At 35.5% G+C, this 23,180-nt stretch overlaps 1 protein-coding gene across 4 annotated transcripts in view; it reads left to right on the forward strand.

Annotated features, from left to right (window-relative positions):
* The first annotated feature begins 260 nt into the window (after window positions 1-260).
* The window catches only part of LOC136042341 (RNA-binding protein 25-like), an 87,323-nt gene continuing 64,403 nt past the window's right edge, over window positions 261-23,180 (forward strand). For 2 of the 4 annotated variants that reach the window (XM_065727306.1, XM_065727307.1), the window contains exons 1-2: window positions 264-1,449; window positions 22,032-22,176. The gene's annotated coding sequence lies outside the window, so the exon portion shown is untranslated. Of the gene's footprint in view, window positions 1,450-22,031; window positions 22,177-23,180 lie in introns of all 4 variants that reach the window. The other 2 variants (XM_065727304.1, XM_065727305.1) reach the window with 2 other exon arrangements.

The following is a 23,180-nucleotide window of genomic DNA, read 5'->3' on the forward strand; positions in this document are numbered from 1 at the left end:
CGCGTAACTATTATGGCGCGTAACGACTTACGCGCGCGGGGGGGCTTGGGGGGGGGGCGCAAAGCACCCCCACCAACTAGGTGTTGGGGTGGCGCGAAGCGCCACCCCAACACCTAGTATATATATATATATATATATATAACATAGTACCGGGAAACCAGCAGCGAGCGGGCTCCAACACGCGTTAGACTTGTTTAGATGGAGTCTCATTGTCGCTTGTCTTCTAACCGCAGACAATATGAGGCAATTTACTATCTTTTAATATTGCGGTCTTTTCACAGATAATTGATTTTTAAAGCAAGTCCGATTTCTAACAACGATATCTGCTAAACATTTGCTTTTCTTTTTGAAGATTTTAGAATTGCTTTAATCCCTTGTTAAAATATATTCAAATATTTTGCATTCACCAGTTTCTGCTCTTTGCGCAATTGACTGTCTTTTCGTACTCCGTTTCACTCAATTTTAGAAGACTTTTAAGCTCTGTTTTCTTTGAATTGGGACTTTTTGCTTTATATTTTGAGGTGTTTTAAACGATGTTTTTTTTTTTATTTTAAGTTTTGTTTTATATTTTCTATTGTTTTTTTTTGGGCTTATGCATACCCTACACAGGGTATTTCATTTTGTTTTGTTTTAGATCACTGTCGCTCAATTTCCGAAACTTTTTAAGTTCGGTTTTCTTTAAATTCGGCCCTTTCGCTTTACATTTTGAGGTTTCTAACATAATTTTTTGCTGTATTTTAAATTTTGTTTCATATTATTATCAACTTTTTTTTTTAATTTATTCATGTCCTACATAGGGCATTTCATGTGGGTTTTTCACCTCCTTCCATTTCGGTCAATTTCAGAAGGCTTTTATGTTTGGTTTTCTTTGAATTGGGCCATTTTGGTTTATATTTTGAACGTTTTTAATCTGCTGTATTTTAAGATTGATGTTATATTTTCATATTATTTTCTCAGATGTATACATATCCCACATATGTTTTTCACAGTTGTTTTCGAGAGCCCTTCACTCTCACTCTTTTTCAGAAGGCTTTCAAGTTCGACTTTCTCTGAATTATGCCTTATTGTTTACACTTTCTTCACGAAGAGCCTTGTCTTGGGATCCATGGAAGGGATTTCTCTACACGAATAGCTTGGGATTTTATGTGGGATATCCCACATATGTTTTTCACAGTTGTTTTCGAGAGCCTTTCACTCTCACTCTTTTTCAGAAGGCTTTCAAGTTCGACTTTCTCTGAATTATGCCTTATTGTTTACACTTTCTTCACGAAGAGCCTTGTCTTGGGATCCATGGAAGGGATTTCTCTACACGAATAGCTTGGGATTTTCAACTTTTACCAGAAAACACGGCCGCTTGGGAATTTGAAGCGCTAGTCTGGATATAGTAGGCACTTTTTATTGCTTTCTTGCCGACGGGTCAAAAAAGTACAATAGATGAATAAAAGACAAGTAAGATTGTATTTTTCTCTTAAAGTCCTTTCTTCTGTCTTAAAAAAATGAAACATATATGCATAAAAATACTAATTATGAAAAAGCAAAAAATATAATACACAAAAACATTAAACAGTAAAAATTCACTTTAGTATGTTAAAACTTAAATTTATAATACAAAAAAATATACTTTAAAAAGTGAAATTCATCATAGTAAAACCTTAAATTCCTTTAAAAATGAAATACTCATTTCTTTCAAAAGACCTTCCCCTTTGTCACCCAGCTGAAGCTCTTGCCCCCTCCCCGGAACAAGTAGGTGTAAAACCCCCATCCCCTGCAGCGCCCATCCAGTGGTCGGAAACTCCTTCGGGCTGAGCTTGACCTCACTGCAGGGACCTAACTCAATGAAGCCTTTTGGTTAGTTTGGTGTAATAGGAGTATACAGAAGTGTGGAAAGTATGGTTTAGGGGCGAAATAAAGAAAAAAAACTCGTTTGAAATTAATCAGTGAAAGTTTGTGGGTAGTTTGATTTTATAGGAGTGTACGCAATAATAACAAGAGCTCATATGGCACTTGTGACGAGGCTGGAAGAGCCAAGAGTTCATATGGTATGAGCTCTAGCAAAATTCTAAGAATCAATAGATTGATTTAAAAGGAAAATCAGAAGCTTAATGCCGGTCGGGATTTAAAACAAGAGCTCTAAGTCATGAGGTCCTTCAAAATATCGAAATTCAGTAAGATCCGATCACCCGATCGTAAGTTAAAAATACCTCATTTTTTCTAATTTTTCCTCTCCCTTCAGCCCTCCAGATGGTTGACTCGGTTAAAACGACTTTATCAAGTCAATTTGTGCAGCTCCCTGACACACCTGCCAATTTTCATCGTCCTAGCACGTCCAGAAGCACCAAACTCGCCAAAGCACTGAACCCTACCCCCTAACTGCCACAAAGAGAGCGGATTTAGTACAGTTACGTCAATCACGCATCTACATTTGCTTATTCTACCCACCAAATTTCATCCCGATTTATCCACTCAAAGCATTTTCCAAGATTTCCGATTCCCCCTCCAACTCCCCCAATATCAACAGATCTGGTCGGGATTTGAAATAAGAGCTCTGAGACATGAGTTCCTTCTAAATATTAAATTTCATTAAGATCCGGTCACCCGTTCTTAAGTTAAAAATACTCAAATTTTTCTGATATTTCCAAATTAACACCCCCCAGCTCCCCCAAAGAGAATGTAGCCTTTCCAATTATTTCAATCACGTATCTATAACTTGTGCTTATTCTTCCCATCAAGTTTAATCCCTATCTCCCCACTCTAAGAGGTTTCCAAGATTTCTGTTTCCCCCTCCAGCCCCTCCCCATGTCCTCATTTAATGTATTATTACAAGCCAGTTCAATCAAGTGCTTACCTTGGTCTGAATACGCCATGATAGCTTGGATATAATCGTAGATTCAGTATTGGGGATGGGTAATGCCAACAAATTTTCAAGCAAAAACATAAGAAAGAAGACACGAACAAAAAAAGCTCCAGTGCGTAAAAATTGACAAGAACATATAGTAACTAAAGACGAATAAAATGAAACCAATCGAAAAAGAAAATTTTTAGAAAAAAGGCAGTTCTTTTTACTAGGAAAAAAAATAATACAACGGCACATGAAAAACACAAAAAAAAAACAGAATGATAAAATTGAAAGATCACACACAGTCTACAATAGACTGATTTTTACTGCAGAAGGGTCTCTAGGCAACTTAACGAGAATCTGGCCGCTATCTGACCACACATTTTTAACGCCATATTTGTCCCTTGCTAAATTCATGATGTCACGACGATGTTTAGTAAGAGCTTACAAAACATAGATACCAGTTTTTACCAGTTTGGACTTTGTCTTGTGTATTTTGTAATCCAAATTCTGACTTACAAAACCCAAGGAACGTTTTCCAAACTATTTTGTGATTGAGCTGTATTGTTCATTCTGAACCGGTAAGAAAGTGCTATGTCCTTCTCCGATACATTGATACCCATATTTGGATGAACACACCTAGCAGGGTAGTTTTTAGACTCACTCCTGGCTTCTGCTTTATTCCATGGAATACAACACTGTCAAGCAGAGCTTAACCGTCCAGCTTTAGTCCAGGTCTTTCGATGCCCTCTTCCAGGTTTTAATTTCAGTCTTAAGACTTTTAAGTGACTGTTCGATACTTTGAAACTCCAGATTATATTCTAGCACTATAGCATCATGAATTTCACTTTTTATTGTTGACTAGCCTGTCTAAGAACGCTTCCGTTGTCTTTTAATTTCTCAGCTATCTTACGGCTAATATCGCCCTCAAGCCTTTGCTTAGTTTTCACAAGGTCTTGTTCAGTTGCAGTCAATTTTTCTAATAGTGCAGATGCTGGTAATCGCTCTTGATTTTGAGTCGCATTAAGAGCAGCAACACTTTTGGAGACAATTTTATAAATTTCTGGTGACGTTCGGACTTCCTCAAATGCTTTTTTGACCTACCTTGTAGTTTTCTTAGTGGTATCATCAGAATAATCCTTGAAGGATGGTAAGCTAGCTTCAATGACTCGGTGTTCAGAATGCGATCCATAGCAAAACGACAAGTAGCTAGTGCCTCCTTTAGCATCAATACTAACTTTTAGGATGCTAACCGGCCATAGCGGATATCCCTGGAAATTTGCTAAAACCAATTCAAACTGGTTAAATTTGGCCATCATACGAATAAATTAAACCAAGAATCGATCAGCTGTACTTAATATAAGTGGGACAGGCTCAAGGCAATAGTTAAAATCACCCTGTTACAAGGTAGATAAAAGCTAGATAAACAGAGCCAAAACTCATCTTTAAGGGCTAGCTCTCATGAGAATATCTAAAATTCAAATCCAAATCTTGTGAGTTCAGCTCACCTGAATTACACAGCTCTTGTAGATAGAATATTTCAAGCAGATCCAATTAACCCTTTAAATAACGGTAGAGAAAAATTCGTTCACTGAATAATTAATCCCAATGTTTTTACAATAAAATGAGTTCAATAAGTGCTTCTTGTCTTAGTCTGTATACAATTAGGAACGTTGATTCTGGTGAAATTTTAGATGCATTGTCTTTTTTTTCGTTATTTGTTGCTTTAGGGTACTTTTAGTTTGGAATTGCTCTTCTTCTTCTTTTAATGGTTTTGTTTTCATATACTACTTTTTCATCAATCATAAATTTATTGAAATTGATTTTTTTTTTTTTTTTTTTTTTTATTTGCCCAGATTTGAGCATGGAATTGTCTGATATTTTTTTTTGCTTGTGATCTGTTCTTTTTTAAATATTCATGTCTTTACTAGATTATATCACTTTGGTTGATCTGAGAATGTAGAGATGTTGTCTTTCAATTCTTCTGTCATTTTTTAAATCTTAAAACTTGTTGAAATGATGTGTTCAAAGGCTTAGGATCCAATTTCTTGAAAAATTTCTAACCTTATTGGCTGGGGAGTTTCGTTTTGGCTTTCATAGTGACAACATCAAAGTGAGGGGAAACAAAAATTGACAGTTATTTATATATCCAAATAAGCTTATAAGTGCGGTGTAGGGAAACTCCAAAACGATTCGCCCTAAAAAGGTCCTGGGACGAAAAAGTTAAGTTATAGTGAAAGAAACCATATGAATATCGAAAAAGGTGAAACCTCTTTAAAAAGGGGGTCTGATAGCAAGAGACATATAGTGCCAACAAAAGTATGGAAATTGTCCCATTAATAATCAAACTGAACAAGGTAATAAGATCAGCATAGTTACCTTTGAGTCTGACTCTCCAAATCCAAGATGAGATGAAGATCATGGCAAGAGGAGATATTCTAGTTAATGCACCAAATTAAAATGACTTTGATGATTTGAAGACTCTTCAGTTTATCAACGAATACCCAATTGAGGTATCATCACCAAAAAGCTTAAACCAATTTAAGAAATTTTTTACTTTGTACGAAAACATTAACTTAGAAGAAATAGAAATTGAATGGAAAAATAAATACGGAATTTCAAAAACTGAGAAGATAGGGGACGCCCACTTAATCTTTAATCTTCCAATACCAGTTACTGTTGGACAACTAAGTTTTTCTGTCATGTCGTAGACACCAAAACCTAGAAGGTGTACTAACTGCCAATTATTCGAAAGATCTGTGTCGTAATAGCCTGTAGAGAATGTGCCAGCAGAGGTCACTCTGCTGAAAATTGAACCCAAAATCAAATGCAGAAACTGTCAGAGCACAGACCACATTAGTGGGGATAAAAATTGCCCAAAGTATAATAAAGTCCTTGAAATTAGTAAAATTGCATCCAAGAATCAAGTTCCGTGGAGAGAAGCAAAAATAATATATGCTGAAATAGCATGAACAGGACAAGAAAGACCGACGGCAATTGAAAACAGTAATCCTTCAGAAAATTTACTTCCAGAAAGGGCTCACCCAGAAATATATGCAACTATATAAATCCAGAAAATATTAAAACTCCTTATACTCACAACAAAAATTGTATCAAAACCCAACTTAAAGAGAAATTTCAAGATTAAAGAAATTAAAAGAGCTGCAGAAAAAGTGTTCCCCAGAATAATTAGTTTTGACGAAACAGGATCTGAAATAGAAGAAGAATTTTTACAAACAACTGGGAATGAATCAAGGGACTAGTCAGAATAACCAAGATAGTAGCGTCACCAGAAACAGAAAAATGAAATTTCGGCAATCAAACTGCAACAACTTGAAAAAGTCAAAATTATTTTGATCCAAGAATATATTAAGTGATGAAAACCCTACGATAGTATGTTTACAGGAGACATGGTGGCCCAGCCCAACTGTTACCAATTTTAAGGGTTATGAAGTGACTAGAATGGACCAAGAAAAAACAAGAAGTCACCATTCAAAAGGTGGAGAAGTAGCCATTTTAATAAATGAAAATCATTTCCGAATCGCAGAAATTTTAGATTTGACTGGTGATATGATAAACTTGGAAGTCGTTATATTATACGGTAGCAAACATTTATAATAATAATGGGGGAAATATTATGAAGATTATGAAATATTAAAAATATACCAACATATTTAGAAAGTCAGGTACGATTTATATTGGAGAGTTAGGAAATTCAGCATTGGCAAGGGCTGGTTTTAGGTTCTACAACCCTTCAACATGATAATAAGGCAAAACCTAGTTTTGAAGAGGAGGTTTATTTTAAATTTAATTTACCGGCTATGATTCTACGTCGTTGGATTCAGCTTAGGGCGAACTGTCCTCCAATCCAGAACAGGCAGAAAATGTTTGACAAAAAAAATGATAGTTGGTCCTGATAGGCGGTATGTTTGTCCCCTTTATAAGGATGAGGATGAAGACTTGTATCATTTTTTTTTCCGGTAATGCCCGGTGCTCTTGGATTTACGGGAAATTTATTTGCATGGGATTAATTTCATCCTTCCTGGTATTCTGCAAAATAGTAACCCAACCACAATATTTCGAGTGGGAGTGTATATAGATAAATCCTTAGTAAAAAGAAAAGGTTTATATAATTAATTTCTTTTGTTGTTAGATTTGGTATTTTCGCGTTGTATTCTTTTTTTGCAAGTGTTTGTAATTTGTACTGTTGTTTAATTTCCTTGCTTGCTTGTTATTTATTTATATTTTTGTGTGTATATGGCCCATGGGCTTTTGAAATACGCTTATCTATCTATCTATACCAGAAATCGGAGGGGTTTAAGATCCTATGTGGGAATTTTAACGGCAATTCTTTTTTTGTGGGAATCAAATGGTAGTCGAAATAAGTCAGGACAGGATATTTCAAATTTTATCTAAAATTTACTAGATTTAGTTTTGGTAACCCCAGTAGGTGCATTAACATATATGAACACTCAAACCAATTACTCAAGCACAATTGACCTAACATTTGCATCTTGTCAGATCATGCAAATAGCTGAATATATAACACGGGAAGATGTCGATATGATAAGTCGACATAAATTAATTCAAATTACTCTTAACCAGCTAAGGGAAAACAAAATACGTTATTATCGAAACAGGAAATTTAACCAAGTTCAAATTAACCATATATGCAAAAAGCTAGAAGTCAATCTACGAGAAAAATCAAAATGTCTTGAAGCTGATACCAAGTCGTCCTCATCATGTTTCAAAAGTTTATCATTTCTTCAGAAGCGACCCGGAAGAAACGACTTCAGAAGGAGCGACCCGGCTCAATAGTAAACAAAACTCTAAAAAATTTTGATACCAATAGCTACATCAAAAGGATCACATTTTAATGCTGATTTTAAATATATAAGTTTCATTAAGTTTAGTCTTACCCATCAAAAGTTACGAGCCTGAGAAAATTTGTCTAATTTTAGAAAATAGGGGAAAACAACCCCTAAAAGTCATAGAATCTTAACGAAAAGCACACCATCAGATTCATCGTATCAGAAAACCCTATTATAGAAGTTTCAAGCTCCTATCAACAAAAATGTGGAATTTTGTATTTTTTGCCAGAAGGCACATCACGGATGCGTGTTTATTTGTTTGTTCGTTGTTTTTTTTTTTTCCAGGGGTGATTGTATCAACCCAGTGGTCCTAGAATCTTACGAGTGGGCTCATTCTAACGGAAATGAAAAGTTCTAGTGCCTTTTTTAAGTGACCAAACAAATTGGAGGGCACCTAAGCCCCCTCCCACGCTAATTATTTTCCCAAAGTCAATGGATCAAAATTCGGAGATAGCCATTTTATTCAACGTAGTCGAAAAAACCATATAACTGCGTCTTTGGAGACGACTTACTCCCCCACAGTCCCCGTGGGAGGGGCTACAAGTTACAAACTTTGACCAGTGCTTACATATAGTAATGCTTATTGAAAAGTGTACAGACGTTTTCAGGGGGATTTTTTGGTTGGGGGGAGGGGTTGACAAGTGTGGGATATGTTGGGGGAACTTTCCATCGAGGAATTTGTCATGGGGGAAGAAAATTTCCATGAAGGGAGCGCAGGATTTTCTAGCATTATTTTAAAAAAATGAAAAAAATAAATATGAAAAGTTTTTTCAACTTGAAGTAAGGAATAGAATTAAAACTTAAAACGAACAGAAATTATTACGCATATAAGGGGCTCACCTCCTCCTAATACCTCGCTCTTTATGCTAAAGTATTTTTAGTGATTTCAACTATTTAGTCTACGGCTTTTGTGATTCAGGGGTCATTCTTAATGAATTAGGATAAAATTTAATCTTTAGTGTAAAGAGCGAGGTACTGACGAGGAGGTGAACCCCTCATATATGTAATAAAAACATGAGATTACAAAAGTTCGTTACGTAAGCTAATTTATAAGTTACGTTTATTTTTTACTAATAAGAACATTCGTAAAAAATTAAAAGTTCTAGTTGCCTATTTAAGTAACCAAAAAATCGCAGGCAACTAGGTTTCCACCACCGTTCCTTTTTTTCTCAAAATCATTCGATCAAAACTATGAGAAAGCCATTTAGCCAAATTTAGATAACTAATATTGGTTCCTAAGCTTTGTATGCAACAAAACAAAATTGCGTTCCCGCCTATGGTGTTGTAGTACGATCTACGCGTCGGAGTGCGGGCTTGGAGGAGGCGCCAAGTTCAGAGCTCTGTACTAAAAGCTTCTCATGGGCAAGATAGGAGTTTTCATAACTGTATATTGGTATCTAAGCTGTGGGTGTTCTACTGACGACTCCTCCAACGCAAATTTGACTTATTCACGGTTCAATTACATGAAAGCGGATTGGAATACACTTAGCAAATATATTTTAAGCAATGTCGACGACATATTTTGCACGCTCCTGGAAAATAAACAAGTGATTGACAAATGTGTTGAAAGTCTTACAAATATAATACAAACCGAAATTAAAACTGCAATACCTGAGAGAGAAAAACGTCACTCTCAACAAGCATGCAAGATGGTGCACCCCAGAAGTAACTGAATCAAGGTGAAATTACAAAAGGTCATTAAGAAAACAAATTTACGAAACTGGGGAAAATTATCATTCTATGAAAATGAATTGGTAACTTACGTAACAAACATGAGGGGATTCCCCATTGTCAATACCTCGCTCTTTACACTAAAACTTGAATCTTGTCCCAATTCTTTCAGAATGAATCACAAAGGTCGTAGAATAAATAGTTGAAAGTACTAAAAACACTTTAGCGTAAAGAGCGAGGTATTGTGGAGGAGACGAACCCCATTATGTACGTAATAGTTTTTGTTCGTTTTAGGTTTTAATGCTGCTCCTTACTTCCAGCTGAAAAAAAAACTTTTTCTAATTTTTTGGTCATTTAAAAAGGGCGGTAGATCTTTCAATTTCCGTTAGAATGATCCCTCTCGCAACATTCTAGGACCACTGGGTCGATCCAATCACCCCTGAAAAAAAAAAAAAAAAACAAAAACGAATAAACACGCATCCGTGATCTGTCTTCTGGCCAAAAGTACAAAATTTCACATTTTTGTAGATAGGAGCTTGAAACTTCTACAGTAGAGTTCTCTGATACAATGAATTTGATGGTATGATTTTCGTTAAAGTTCACGACTTTTAAAGGGTGTTTTCCCCTATTTTCTAAAGTAAGGCAAATTTTCTCAGGCTCGTAAATTTTGATAGGTAAGACTAAACTTGATGAAACTTATATATTTAAAATCCGTACTAAAATGCGAGTCTTTTGATGTAACTATTGGTATCAAAATTTCATGTGTCAAACAGGCTCTTTTTTGGTATTGTTTCTATATAGGCTAAGAATTTAGTGAATTTGAACTATCATATTTTCTGTTTCTTTTTTCGCTATGATTTCTTTATATAACGCGTCTTTTTTTCTAAGGCATTGAATTGGGTCTCCTATTAAACTATTTTACAACATTTAATGATTTTATGATGACGAGGTTTAATGACTTTGCCGTGGTTGGTGATTGTTTGTTTGGTTTTCTTTTGTTCGTCTTGGGAGTCTTCATTGCCGAACCGTTTGAAGGATTTTTGTTTCAGTAGGTCAAGGGTGCTTAAGTCTGGGATACTATACGTTCTTTTCTTAATCGTTGAAAATCCTTTTGTTGTCGTTTTGTATTAGTTTCACAAAACTCTACCTGACCATTGATGTTTAATATAGACACTGAATACTTAAAACCTATATTTAATAAAATGAAATGAATTTTTTTTTGCAATACTGTCGATTTACAAGTTTTTTTTAAAATCAAACAAGTCAATTTCCTTGCTTAGTGACCTGGACTATATGCTGTTAATTACTCCACGAATAACTTTTCTCAGGGTGCTTTACCTAGAAGAAAATGCCTTGTTTTTGTTTTCTTTCTTTAAATTAAGTATTTTTTGAGGCGATGGGGGGATTTTTTAAGGGATGTGTCCAAATAACCTGAAGATTCATGAGGTGGGCTGCATTTTTTCCACCTTTTAAAGATTATATCTTTCATTCTTATTCTATATTCTATGGTTTGGGGATTATATAAATATTGTTTATAATACTTTATTTCTAAAAGGGTGTCATGTTTACCTTCGTACCTTACGTAGTATGGTTTTGCTTTGATCCTAAGACCTATGTTAGGTTTTATACATTTGTCCAACAGGACTAACTGTGTCTGACAGGGTCCTTTAGTGTTAAGGTATCGGATTCCGAACTCTTCTTGTATTTTTTTTTTTTTTGTGTTGTATGAAGTGTAGATTTGTTTTCCTTTTTCCCATTGTATTTTATTCCCGTGCGTCCTCTCGCAGGTCGATAGGCAGGTTTATTAGCGTGTTCTAATCCATCATGATAAAATTTCCTGTCGTAATTTCTCAAGTCATGCTTCACATCTCACTTCTTTGAGAAAACTTCTCTTGATTTATTTACAATTAGAATTGTTGCCGAAAAAAATTAAATTCTCCTTGGCGAATCGAATTACTATGAATTCCGTGCCAATGAGCGCCTTGACCATCTTTCTGAAATGAAAGATAGTTTCGATTGGCTATGGTCTTACTAGTTTACTTTTTAAGATCAATTATTACCTAAATGACAAAATACGAGTCATGGTTATATTCATGTATAGTCTGTTTATTCATGTATAGTCAATTTGGCAGACAAGAGTCTCTAAAGTTCGATGCTAAATAGAAAATTTCTTTCCTGAAACTACCTCTTTAAGTGTGAGTTCATATATTTGTTACTCAATTACTGGGTTTTGCTAGTGATATTAGGTCGATTTTTTTTTTTTTGATTGTTTTTCCAAGAATTTTCGCCCCTTCAAATTGGCTTGTTTCCTCTGTATTGCTGTTGTGGGTTGTTTTGATTTCTCTTCGAAATGTTTTGGTCTCATTTCGTCCTCCGACTTGGATTCCAAGGAAATGAATACGACGTTTCCGATATATTTGCTTGTGATATCAGAGATATAGGCCTAGAACTAGTCTGATTTTCAAAAAGTTTTTCATTTTGATTAGAGGTGGAAGGTCTGTTTGAGGTGTCATCTCTGTGATTTTTTATTCCTGGTGAACTAAAGGACTCTTGAGATCTTTGGGAGGAGTCAAAATGTTTTCTTGCTGCCTCCATTCTTTGAAATTATAATCTTCTGGGGGGGGGGAGGGCAATTTCTGTATTAGCTAATCCTTCCAAGAAACCCAGTCTTCAAGCTTTGCCTTGGAAACTGAAATATCATGGTAAAATTACTTTTTATTTTTATTTTTTGGGGAGGGGGTTCACTAAAAATGTACTTTCCGGGGTTTTTATTTAATAATTTATTTGGTCTATGGATTTACGCAGGCTTACTGTTTTAGGGTTGGATGACAATGACGTTGTTTGTTGCTGGGTTGGAGTTTCTATTGCCCAATTCAATTCGCAATATAGTAATAAAGGCCTTTCTATGGGGATCATATTATCATCTAGAAAAAGTTTAGGTGGACGGGGTGGGGGCGCTAGAAATTCTGTCTAGGAAGAATTGAACTTTGGGGGAAGAGTATAATCATCTTCAGAATTTTAGAGGAAGAATCCTGTGTTCTATTTCTTTTTTCAATTTGAGGTTTATTTCTTGGGATAACTAAATTTTTCAGTTATAAATTTCTCAAAATTGTCTTCATCACTTTGATTTTCAAAGTACCCTAGCTTGAGGCTAAATGTTTTAACTCTTATTCTTGACCATTTATTAATCTTATTTTATTACTTTTAACTCTTATTCTTGGATCATTTTCTTCGATTGATGACTCACTTATTTTTGGTTCAGATACCCATATGTCAGTAAATCTGGCCTTTTTTATTCTACTTATTTGAGCTTTGTAAGTTTATCGATTTTGTGGTTCAAAATTTTGTATGTTACATTATTGTCATAAGCTTTTATAATCCTATAAGGTTCGGAATACCTATTTGAGTCTTTTTCTGTCGGCCTGGAATTCGTACTTTATATCACCCTTTATGTTTGATTTTTGCTGAACATCACGCTCTAGTCCTTTTTTCCAGTTCTTGTTTTACCATTTTGCATGCTTGCCTCATCCAATTGATGATATCCTGCTTATAATAACATGAATCATTATTGAATTGTCTCAAATTTATTATTTCAGTGTATGGTATTTGAAGGCAGGGCCGAACATCATATAAAATATAACGTTTCTATAATGAAGTTTCTTGTATAGTCTCCGAAAAGGCCGTATTTATTACGTTGGCTAAAAATTGCAAATAGTCGTCCCAGTCCTTCCTCTTGTTTTTAGCATATATTTCTAAAACATTTGAATACAATTTGTGTCTATTTTTGATCTTTCCATTTGCTTCTGGGTGAAACGGAGAAGTCATTAAGTTTGATATCTGGAGACATTGCATTAGATCCCCTGTAGCCTTCGAAACAAAATTTTTCCATGATCTGATGACACTGCATTGAGAATTCCGTAGTTCAACAAGAGCTAAGAGCTCATATGGCACTTGTGACGAGGTCGGAAGAGCTAAGAGCTCATATGGTATGAGCTCTAGCAAAATTCTAAGAATCAATAGATTGCTTTAAAAGGAAAATCAGAGGCTTAATGTCGGTCGGGATTTAAAATAAGAGCTCTGAGTCACGAGGTCAAGCTAAATATCAAAATTCATTAAGATCCGATCACCCACTCGCAAGTTAAACATACTTCAATTTTTCCAATTTTTCCTCTCCCTTCAGCCCCCCAGATGTTCGAATCGGGTTATCGAGTCAATTTGTACAACTCCGTGAAATGCCTACGAATTTTCATCGTCCTGGCACGTCCAGAAGAACCAAACTCACCAAAGCACTGAACCCCACCACCTAACTCCGCCAAAGATAGCGCATCCGGTCCGGTTATGTCAGTCACCTATCTTGGACTTGTGCTTATTCTGTCCACCAAGTTTCATCCCGATCCCTCCATTCTAAGCATTTTCCAAGATTTTAGGTTCCGCCCCCCTAACTTCCCCTTTGCCGGATAAGGTCGATATTTAATATTAGAGCTCTGAGACATGATATCCTTCCAAACATCAAATTTCATCAAGATCCGATCGCTCCTTCGTAAGTTAAAAATACCTCATTTTTCTAATTTTTCAGAATTAACCCTCCCCCTCTCCCCCAAAGATAGCGGATCCATCCCGGTTACGTCAATCACGTATCTAGGACTTGTGCTTATTTTTCCCACCAAGTTTAATCCTGATCCCTCAACTCTAAGCGTTTTCCAAGATTTTAGGTACCCCCCTCAATTCCCCCGGATCCAGTCGGGATTTAAAATAAGAGCTCTGAGACACGATAGCCTTCCAAATTTCATTAAGATCTGACTACTCCTTCGTAAGTTAAAAATACCTCATTTTTCTAATTTGTTTAGAATTACCCCCCTCCCCAACTCCCCCAAAGAGAGCGGATCCGTTCCGGTTTTGTCAATCACGTATCTAGGACTTGTGCTTATTTTCCACACCAAGTTTCATCCCGATCCCTCTACTCTAAGCGTTTTCCAAGATTTTAGGTCCCCCCTTAATTCCCCCCAATGTCACCGGATCCAGTCAGGATTTAAAATAAGAGCTCTGAGACACGATATCCTTTCAAACTTCAAATTTCATTAAGATCCGATCACTCCTTCGTAAGTTAAAAATACCTCATTTTTTCTAATTTTTCAGAATTAACCCTCCCCCCACCAACGGAGCAAATCTGTTCCGGTTATTTCAATAACGTATCTAGGTCTTCTGCTTATTTTTCCCACCAAGTTTCATCCTGATCCCTTTATTCTAAGCGTTTTCCAAGATTTTAGGTTCCCCCCTCCAACTCCCCCAAATGTCATCGGATCTGGTCGGAATTTGAAATAAAAGATCAGAATCACGATATCCTTCCAGACATCAAATTTCGTTAAGATCCGACCACTCCTTCGTAAGTTAAAAATACATCATTTTTCTAATTTGTTCAGAATTAACCCCCTCCAACTCCCCCAAAGAGAGCGGATCCGTTCCGGTTATGTCAATCACGTATCTAGGACTTGTGTTTATTTTTCCCACCAAGTTTCATCTAGATCCCTCCACTCTAAGCGTTTTCCAAGATTTTAGCCCCCCCTCTCATTCCCCCCCCCCCCAATGTCACCGGATCCAGTCGGGATTTAAAATAAGAGCTCTGAGACACGATATCCTTCCAAACTTCAAATTCCATTAAGATGCGATCACTCCTTCGTAAGTTAAAAATACCTCATTTTTCCTAATTTTTCAGAATTACCCCCCCCCCCCCCCAAACTCCCCCAAACAGAGCAGATCCGTTCCGGTTATGTCAATAACGTATCTAGGTCTTCTGCTTATTTTTCCCACCAAGTTTCATCCCGATCCCTCCACTCAAAGCATTTTCCAAGATTTTAGGTTCTCCCCTCCAACTCCCCCCCCCCCCCAATGTCATTAGATTTGGTCAGAATTTAAAATAAAAGCTCTGAGACATGATATAATTCCAAATATCAAATTTCATTGAGATTCCATCAACCGCTCATAAGTTAAAAATACTTCATTTTTTCTATTTTCCGAATTAACCGGCCCCCCACTCCCCCCCCCAGATGGTCAAATCGGGAAAATTACTATTTCTAATTTAATCTGGTCCGGTCCCTGACACGCTTGCCAACTTTCATCTCGTCCTAGCTTACCTGGAAGTGCCTAAAGTAGCAAAACCGGGACCGACAGAATTTACGATTGCTATATGTCGCTTGGTTAATACCAAGTGCCATAAAAATAATTTTGTGAGTGCCTTACTTGTAGTAAAGGCACTTTGGTCCTTTAAAGCTTTAGCAACCGTAAATCCTGAAAAGTGGTCTACTACTGAAAGTACGCATACATGGCCATTATTTGAGTTTGGTAGGCCACCAGTGCCCCCATATAAATCGAAAGAAATTATATCAAATGAAAATTTGGCCATTGGAATATTTCCCAATGGGGGATGGAAGTAAACTTGAGGGGTTTTTAGGCTACAAGTTTCTCATTTATTTATGAAGTCTCTTGAGTTCGGTTAAAGCGGAAGGCAAGAAAAAATATTGCCTTAATTTGCGGAATGCTTTGGTAATGCCTAAGCAGTTAATGTCTTACAAAACCCCCCAAAAGCTTTTATTTCTCATGGCTACATTAACCAACAGCCATCAAACAGCTTACCAGTTAGCTCCGTGTATTATCATCAACAACAGCCTTCATCCGATTGGCATTATAAATGGAAACCAACTTTTTATATTTTCTTGCGTGTTGTTTGGTTTTGTCCAGGCCGGAATACTTGTCACCCTCCTCCATCTTACCCTCTAATCCCCTTCTAATCATGGGTCATTTAACATTATTACGACAAACATCGTTTAAAGCAAGAAAAGATACACTTTCGGGGCGATTTTTGCCCGAGGAAATTCTTTGACTTAGTTTTGAGGAGGGTGAATTGTGGCAAAATATCAACAAAGGTGGCTCTATATTTTTCAGTACTTCTTTCTCTTTTTTTGTGAAAGTGTGAGCCATCCAAAATGCAATCAATTGTCCTGGAAGTAAGCTTGCATTGTGTCTGAGCGCCTTCCTGTGAACTCTAGGAAAGGCTGTAGCCTGGAAATACCCTTTTGGACCTCACCCAACCCCGATAAGGAGTATCACTGCCTCTTGTGGTCAGTTAGTTATTATGGACAGCCTCATGGATATATCTGCCATTGATTTTCATATTTCTGTCTGATATGTTAACATGTAATTGCTAACCGTTTATTAGTCTTAAAATTTTTATAACTGAAAATAGCTTCAACTTGAAAGTTCTTCGTAAAAGGTCGTAATCAGGGAGGAGGCACTGGGTTTGTCCCCCCCCCCGAAAACTCGTCTGACCATGTAAAATCACAGACAAAATGCATATAAACAACTTTTTCAATTTTTTTTTAATTTTGTTAACCTCCCCCCCCAAAAAAAGAAGAAAAATTCTGGATGCATCCTTGTCAGTTTATTACGTGACCCTGTCTTAATTGAAAATTTAAGCAGATCTTGAAGACTTGTATCTAAGTAAAAAAAAAAGCACCGGCAACCATGTGATAGTCAAGTAGATTGCAGTAATGAAACAGGTCCTGGTAACGAACTGTAGTAAGGAGCGACCGTGCTCTATAGTAAACGAAACCCGAAAAAACGGAATTTTGATACTAAGAGACACATCAAAAGAATCGGATTCTTATACTGATTTTAAATATATAAGTTTCATCAAATTTAGTCTTTGTCATCAAAAGTAACTAGCCTGAGAAAATTTGCCTTATTTTGGAAATTAGGGGGAAACAACCCCTAAAAGTCATATAATCTTAACGAAAATCACACCTTCGCATTCAGAGTATCAGAGAACTCTACTGTAAAAGTTGTAAAAGTAAAAGTAAAAATGTGGAACTTCGTATTTTCGCCATAAGACCGATCACAGGTGCGTGTTTATTTGTTTTTTTTTTTTTCCCCAGCGGTCATCGTATCGACCGATTGGTCCTAGAATGTCGCAAGACGGCTCATTCTAACGGAAATGAAAAGTTCTAGTGCCCTTTTTAAGTGACAAAAAATTGGAGGGCACTTAGACCCCCTCCCACGCTCAGTTTTTCCAGAAGTCAACGGGTCATAATTTTGAGATAGCCATTTTGTTCAGCATAGTCGAAAACCATAATAAATATGCCTTTGGGATGACTTACTCCCCCACAGTCTCCAGGGGAGGTGCTGCAAGCTACAAACTGTGACCAGTGTTTATATACAGTAATGGTTATTGGGAAGTGTACCGACGTTTTTCAGGGGACTATTTTGGGTTGGGGGGATTGAGGGGAGGGGGCTATGTGGGAGGATCTTTCTTTGGAGGAATATTTCATGGGGGAAGAAAAATTCAATGAAAGGGGCGTAGGATTTTCTAGCATTATTATAAAAAAAACAATGAAAAAATAAATATTTATTTATTTATTATTACGAATAGCGGTAAGCATCAATGCACATGAAAAAGTTTTTCAACTGAAAGTAACGAGTAGCATTAAAACTTAAAACGAACAGAGATTATTACGCATATGAGGGGTTCATCTCCTAGATACCTAGATGCTTAAGTATTTTAATAATTTCAACTATTTATTTTACGGCCTTTCTGATTCAGGAGTCATTCTTAAAGAGTTGGGACAAAATTTAAGCTTTAATGTAAAGAGTGAGGCATTAACGAAGGGACAAACCCCCTCATATACATAATAAAAATATGCGAATATAAAAGTTTGTTACGTAAGATAATTCTTAAGTTACGTATATTTTTTACTAATAAAAACGTTCATTAAAAATTAGAAGTTCTAGTTGCCTTTTCAAGTAACCGAAAAAATTGGGTCGATTAGGCCCCCCCCCCCCCTCCCCTTTTTTCTCAAAATCGTCTGATCAAAACTAAGAGAAAGCCATTTAGCCACAAGAATTAATATGCAAATTCTATTTTCATAATTTATGTGCGAAGAGCCAAAATCAAACATGTATTAATTCAAAAACGTTCGGAAATTAAATAAAAAAACTAGTTTTTTTTAATTGAAAGTAAGGAGCCACATTAAAACTTAAAACGAACTGAAATTACTCCGTGTATGAAAGGGGCAGTTCCCTTCTCAACGCCCCCGCTCTTTACGCTAAAGGTTTTTTACTGTTTAATAAAGTAGAATTGAGAGAAAGAGTCAAAATTTAGCGTAAAGAACGTTGAAGCGTAAAGTTATAATTAACGTTGAGAAGGGAACTGCCCCTTTCATACACGGAGTAATTTCTGTTCGTTTTAAGTTTTAATGTGGCTCCTTTCTTCCAGTTAAAAAATTGTTTTTTATTATTATTATTTAATCTACTTGTAAAAGTTCTGCTAGATTGCAGTAATCTGTTGACTATTGGGTCCGTTCCTCTCATCATCCGATAAATTTTCCTTTTGCTCTTATATTTCCTTTTTTTTCACGGAGCAACACGGATTCATCGGACCTTATCGCTCCGAAGTGCGAATTAAGGTAATTATTTATGTATGTACCTGTAAATTAATTTTAATCACGCTTTAAATTTCCTCGTAGAGGTTAGCCCAGTTTCAATGGCAATTGAAATATACTGATTTTGCAAGAGAAAATAATTTGGCTTCGTATTAATATTCTGTGCAATTCATCGCACTGGCTACCTGAATCCTGACCCATTGATTCTTAATTTATGAATAATTTAAATTTAGTTTGTGGTTCCATTTTCTGATTGGTTAGTCTGCCCTACCATACACTGGTAAATCTCTTAAGTGCACATATCATTTTTAGTTTGTATTTAGAGTTCGTCTTAAGACATTCATGTCCGTAGTTTGTGTTTTGATAAAATGTGGTGATGATTTGACACTGTTCAATAAATATGAGTTATATTTTATAGATTACTATTAATTCTCCCTGGATACTATATATATATATATATATATATATATATATATATATATACATATATATATATATATATATATATATATATATATATATATATATATATATATATATATATATATATATTTATGTATATATTTTGATTCTCATTCATGGAATCTATTGAAACCTCCGCCATACACAGTTTTAGGCTCTCTCCTTGTTTCTGGGGCAGAATCATGGATGATGTGGTCTGCATTTGGAAACACGGTTTAGAGTCTTTAGACCTTTTCCATAAACATTTAAATAGTTTTGACAAAAACGTAAAATTCACAGTGGAGTTTGAAGAAAGTGATAAACTACCTTTTCTGGATATCTTATTGATCAAAAGTGAGTTCCATTTACTTTTTTCAGTTTATAGAAAGCCTACCCACAGTGATAGGCATTTGAACTTTCACTCTTGCCGCCCTATCTCAGTGAAACGAGGGGTTGTGATTGCACTGGTGGATAGAGCTTTCAGAATTTGTTCCCGGGAGTTTTTAGATTCTGAATTGTTATATTTGAGGGATGTTTTATTTTGTAATAGCTACCCGATTAAATTCATTGATAAAATAATAAAAAATAGACGCATTAAACACAACAATAGGGTTATTGGGGTTTCACAGTGCAAAGAATTAAACTTACATTTCTTTACTTTATGTACCTACTTTGGGGGAGATGCTTAAAAGAATTTTGGGTAAACATCATAACATTGATACTCGTTTCAGTGAGACCATTATGTATTTTTCTTAATTCTGGGAAGGATTTAACCCGGGGAGATTTAGTTAGTGGGGTATATAAAATTCCTTGTTCCTGTGGAAAGTTTTATATTGGTAGAACTCACCAACAATTTACTGAAAGATTTATTGAGCATCGCAACTCAATAGAAAAAACCCTACAACTAAGAAAGCCTCCCGAAACTTTTGTTTTGGCTCTAGCTGAACACACATTCTTTTATCCTGAACATTTTATACAATTTGATGAGGCTACAGCTATTTCTAATGATAGAGCTTTTTCTCAGTGGGCGAGGGAGGCTATAAAAATTAAAAAACATATATTTGCTAATATTTCAATAAATAGAGACACAGGGAATTTAAATATTGACCCAATTTATGATATTCTTTTAAAAAATAAACCAATAGTCGACGGGGGAATTTAAATTTTACACAATCACCAGGGGACAAGATTACCCACTAGACCAAAAAGAGTTGCTTCAATGTTAGCTCACAAGAGGATTATTTCGCAACAGAATAATTAACTAAGTTTCAATTTTCATAAATTTTTCCTCAGTTGCTCTTTGATTCTCATTGAAGTAACTCGCATAGCTGCTTTTCTCTACGTGGATAAGTAGCGACAATTGTATTTATTATATTTGGTGGTAGTTTTTATTTGTTTTTAGATTAGTTTTCTTTTAATTTTCTATCTTGTGCTGAAGACGCCTTGTTTTATACAGGCGAAATATCCGCGTTGTTTTAGTCTTTTAATTCTACTGGCCGTCGTCTCGTTTGAAGTTTTCTTTTTGTAGAGTTTTGTCTCTCTTGATTGTTTATATATATATATATATATATATATATATATATATATATATATATATATATATATATATATATATATATATATATATATATATATATATATATATATATATGGTAGGCTGCTTGTCTGTTATACGCCTATGCCATTCTTCATCTAAGTAGAATCTGTTTCTCGTACTAATTCTAATGAAATATCACAAAATATAATGAAAATATAATACTTAAGACACAAATTTGGGCTACAGATTTTTTTTAGTTTTTTTTAAAGTACCTTCAAAAGAGCTATTTATTCCAACTAAACGATTTTTGTAGCTCAGGGGCTCAATAGTAAACGAAAGACTGAAAAACGGAATTTTGATACTACTAGATATATCAAAAGAATTAGATTTTTATCCTGATTTTAAATATAAAAGTTTCATCCAATTTAGTTCTACCCATCAAAAGATACGATCCTGAGAAAATTTGCCCTATTTTGGAAAATAGGGGGAAACACCCCTAAAAGTCATAGAATGTTAGCGAAATCACACCATCGAATTCAGCGTATCAGAGAACCTTACTGTTGAAGTTTCAATCTCCTATCTATAAAAATGTGGAAACTCGTATTTTTTTGCCAAAAGACCAATCATTTTTTTTCAAGGCTTATCGTATAGACCAAGTGGCCCTAGAATTTTGTGAGAGGGCTCATTATAACACGAAGTAAGAGTTCTAGTGCCCTTTTTAAGTGACCAAAAAAATTGGAGGGTGCCTAGGCCCCCTCCCGCGCTCATTTTTATCCCAAAGTCAAATGATCAAAATTTTGAGATAGCTATTTTGTTCAGTATAGTCAAAAAAGATAATAACTATGTCTTTGGGGACGACTTAATCCCCCACAGTCCCTGGGGGAGGGGCTGTAAGTTACAAACTTTGACCATTGTTTATGTATAGTAATAGTTATTATGAAATGTACAGACATTTTCAGGGTGACTTTTTCGCGTTGGGGTGGGAGTGGGTTGAGGGGAGGGGGTTATGACGGAGGATCCCTCCATGGAGGAATTTTTCATGAGGGAAGATAATATTCATGAAGGGGGAGCAGGATTTTCTAGCGTTATTAAAAAAAAACAACATTATTTCAACTGCAAGTAATGAGTTGCATTAAAACTTAAAACGTACATAAAATATTACTTATGTAGGGAAATATGTCTCCTCCACAATACTTTGCTCTTCACGCTAAAGTATTTTTAGTAATTTCAACTATTTTTTCTAGGGCCTTTGTGATTCAGGGATCATTCTTAAAGATATGGGACCAAATTCAGGCCTTAAAGAGTGAGGTTTTGACAAGGGGGCGAGCCTCCACATACGTAATGAAAATATGAAAATATTGAAGTTCGTTACGTAAGTTAATTCGTAAGGTATGTATGTTTATTACTAATAAAACGTTTGTAAAAAAATCTAGTTGTATTTTTAAGTAACCAAACATTGGAGGGCACCCAGGTCTCCTCTCTCGCCCCCCTTTTTTTTATCAAAATCATCCGATTCAAACTATGCGAAAGCCATTTTGCAAAAAAAATTAGTATTCAAATTTTGTTTTATTTCTTAAATAATGACGAAGACCACACTGACTTTCCATAATACAACTACAAAAGAGAGAATAATGAGGACTTTTTTCCTAAGACAGTGAACCAACAAAACCTATTTGAATATTTCGGCCCTATATCTAAGGGCCGTCTTCAGAAAAGAAAATAAAAAAACAATAAAACACTTACAATAAAAGTTCTCAGTAAAAAATCCATTTTTTTTAAAAAATAGCCTAGGCATCATTACTTCTTAACGAAAAGTTCAGCCAAGACTGTACACTTCCCAGTAATCATTAGTATATCAAACAGTTCGTGATAACGAACTGTAGTAAGGAGCAACTCGGCTTAATACTAACCGAAACTCTAAAAAATGGAATTTTGATACCAATAGTTGCATCAAAATAATCGCATTTTAATGCTGATTTTAAATATATAAGTTTCATCAAGATCAGTTACACCCATTAAAAGTTACGAGCCTGAGAAAGTTTGCCTCATTTTAGAAAATAGGGGGGAAACCCCCTAAAAGTCATACGATCTTAAAGAAAATCACATTATCAGATTCAGCGTATCAGAAAACCTTGTTGTAGAAGTTTCAAGCTCCTATATACAAAAATGTGGAATTTCGCAGAAGTATGACAGTCTTAAAATAGCAGAGAGCAACCAAAATCACATAATAGGAGTTAGAAATATGATTTTAGCCAGTTATTTGATTTTATTCATGCCACTTTATTTTAACCATACCGGCAGAAATCACCTTTTAGCGGGTATTAAACGGCTGGTATTTTAGCTGTTAGTTGCTTCTCCAGAATGGGTCAAAGTCGGTGTTCGACAATGGAAAC

The sequence above is a fragment of the Artemia franciscana genome, unplaced genomic scaffold (genome assembly GCF_032884065.1).
Source record: "Artemia franciscana unplaced genomic scaffold, ASM3288406v1 Scaffold_1128, whole genome shotgun sequence".
Lineage (NCBI taxonomy): Eukaryota > Metazoa > Arthropoda > Branchiopoda > Anostraca > Artemiidae > Artemia > Artemia franciscana.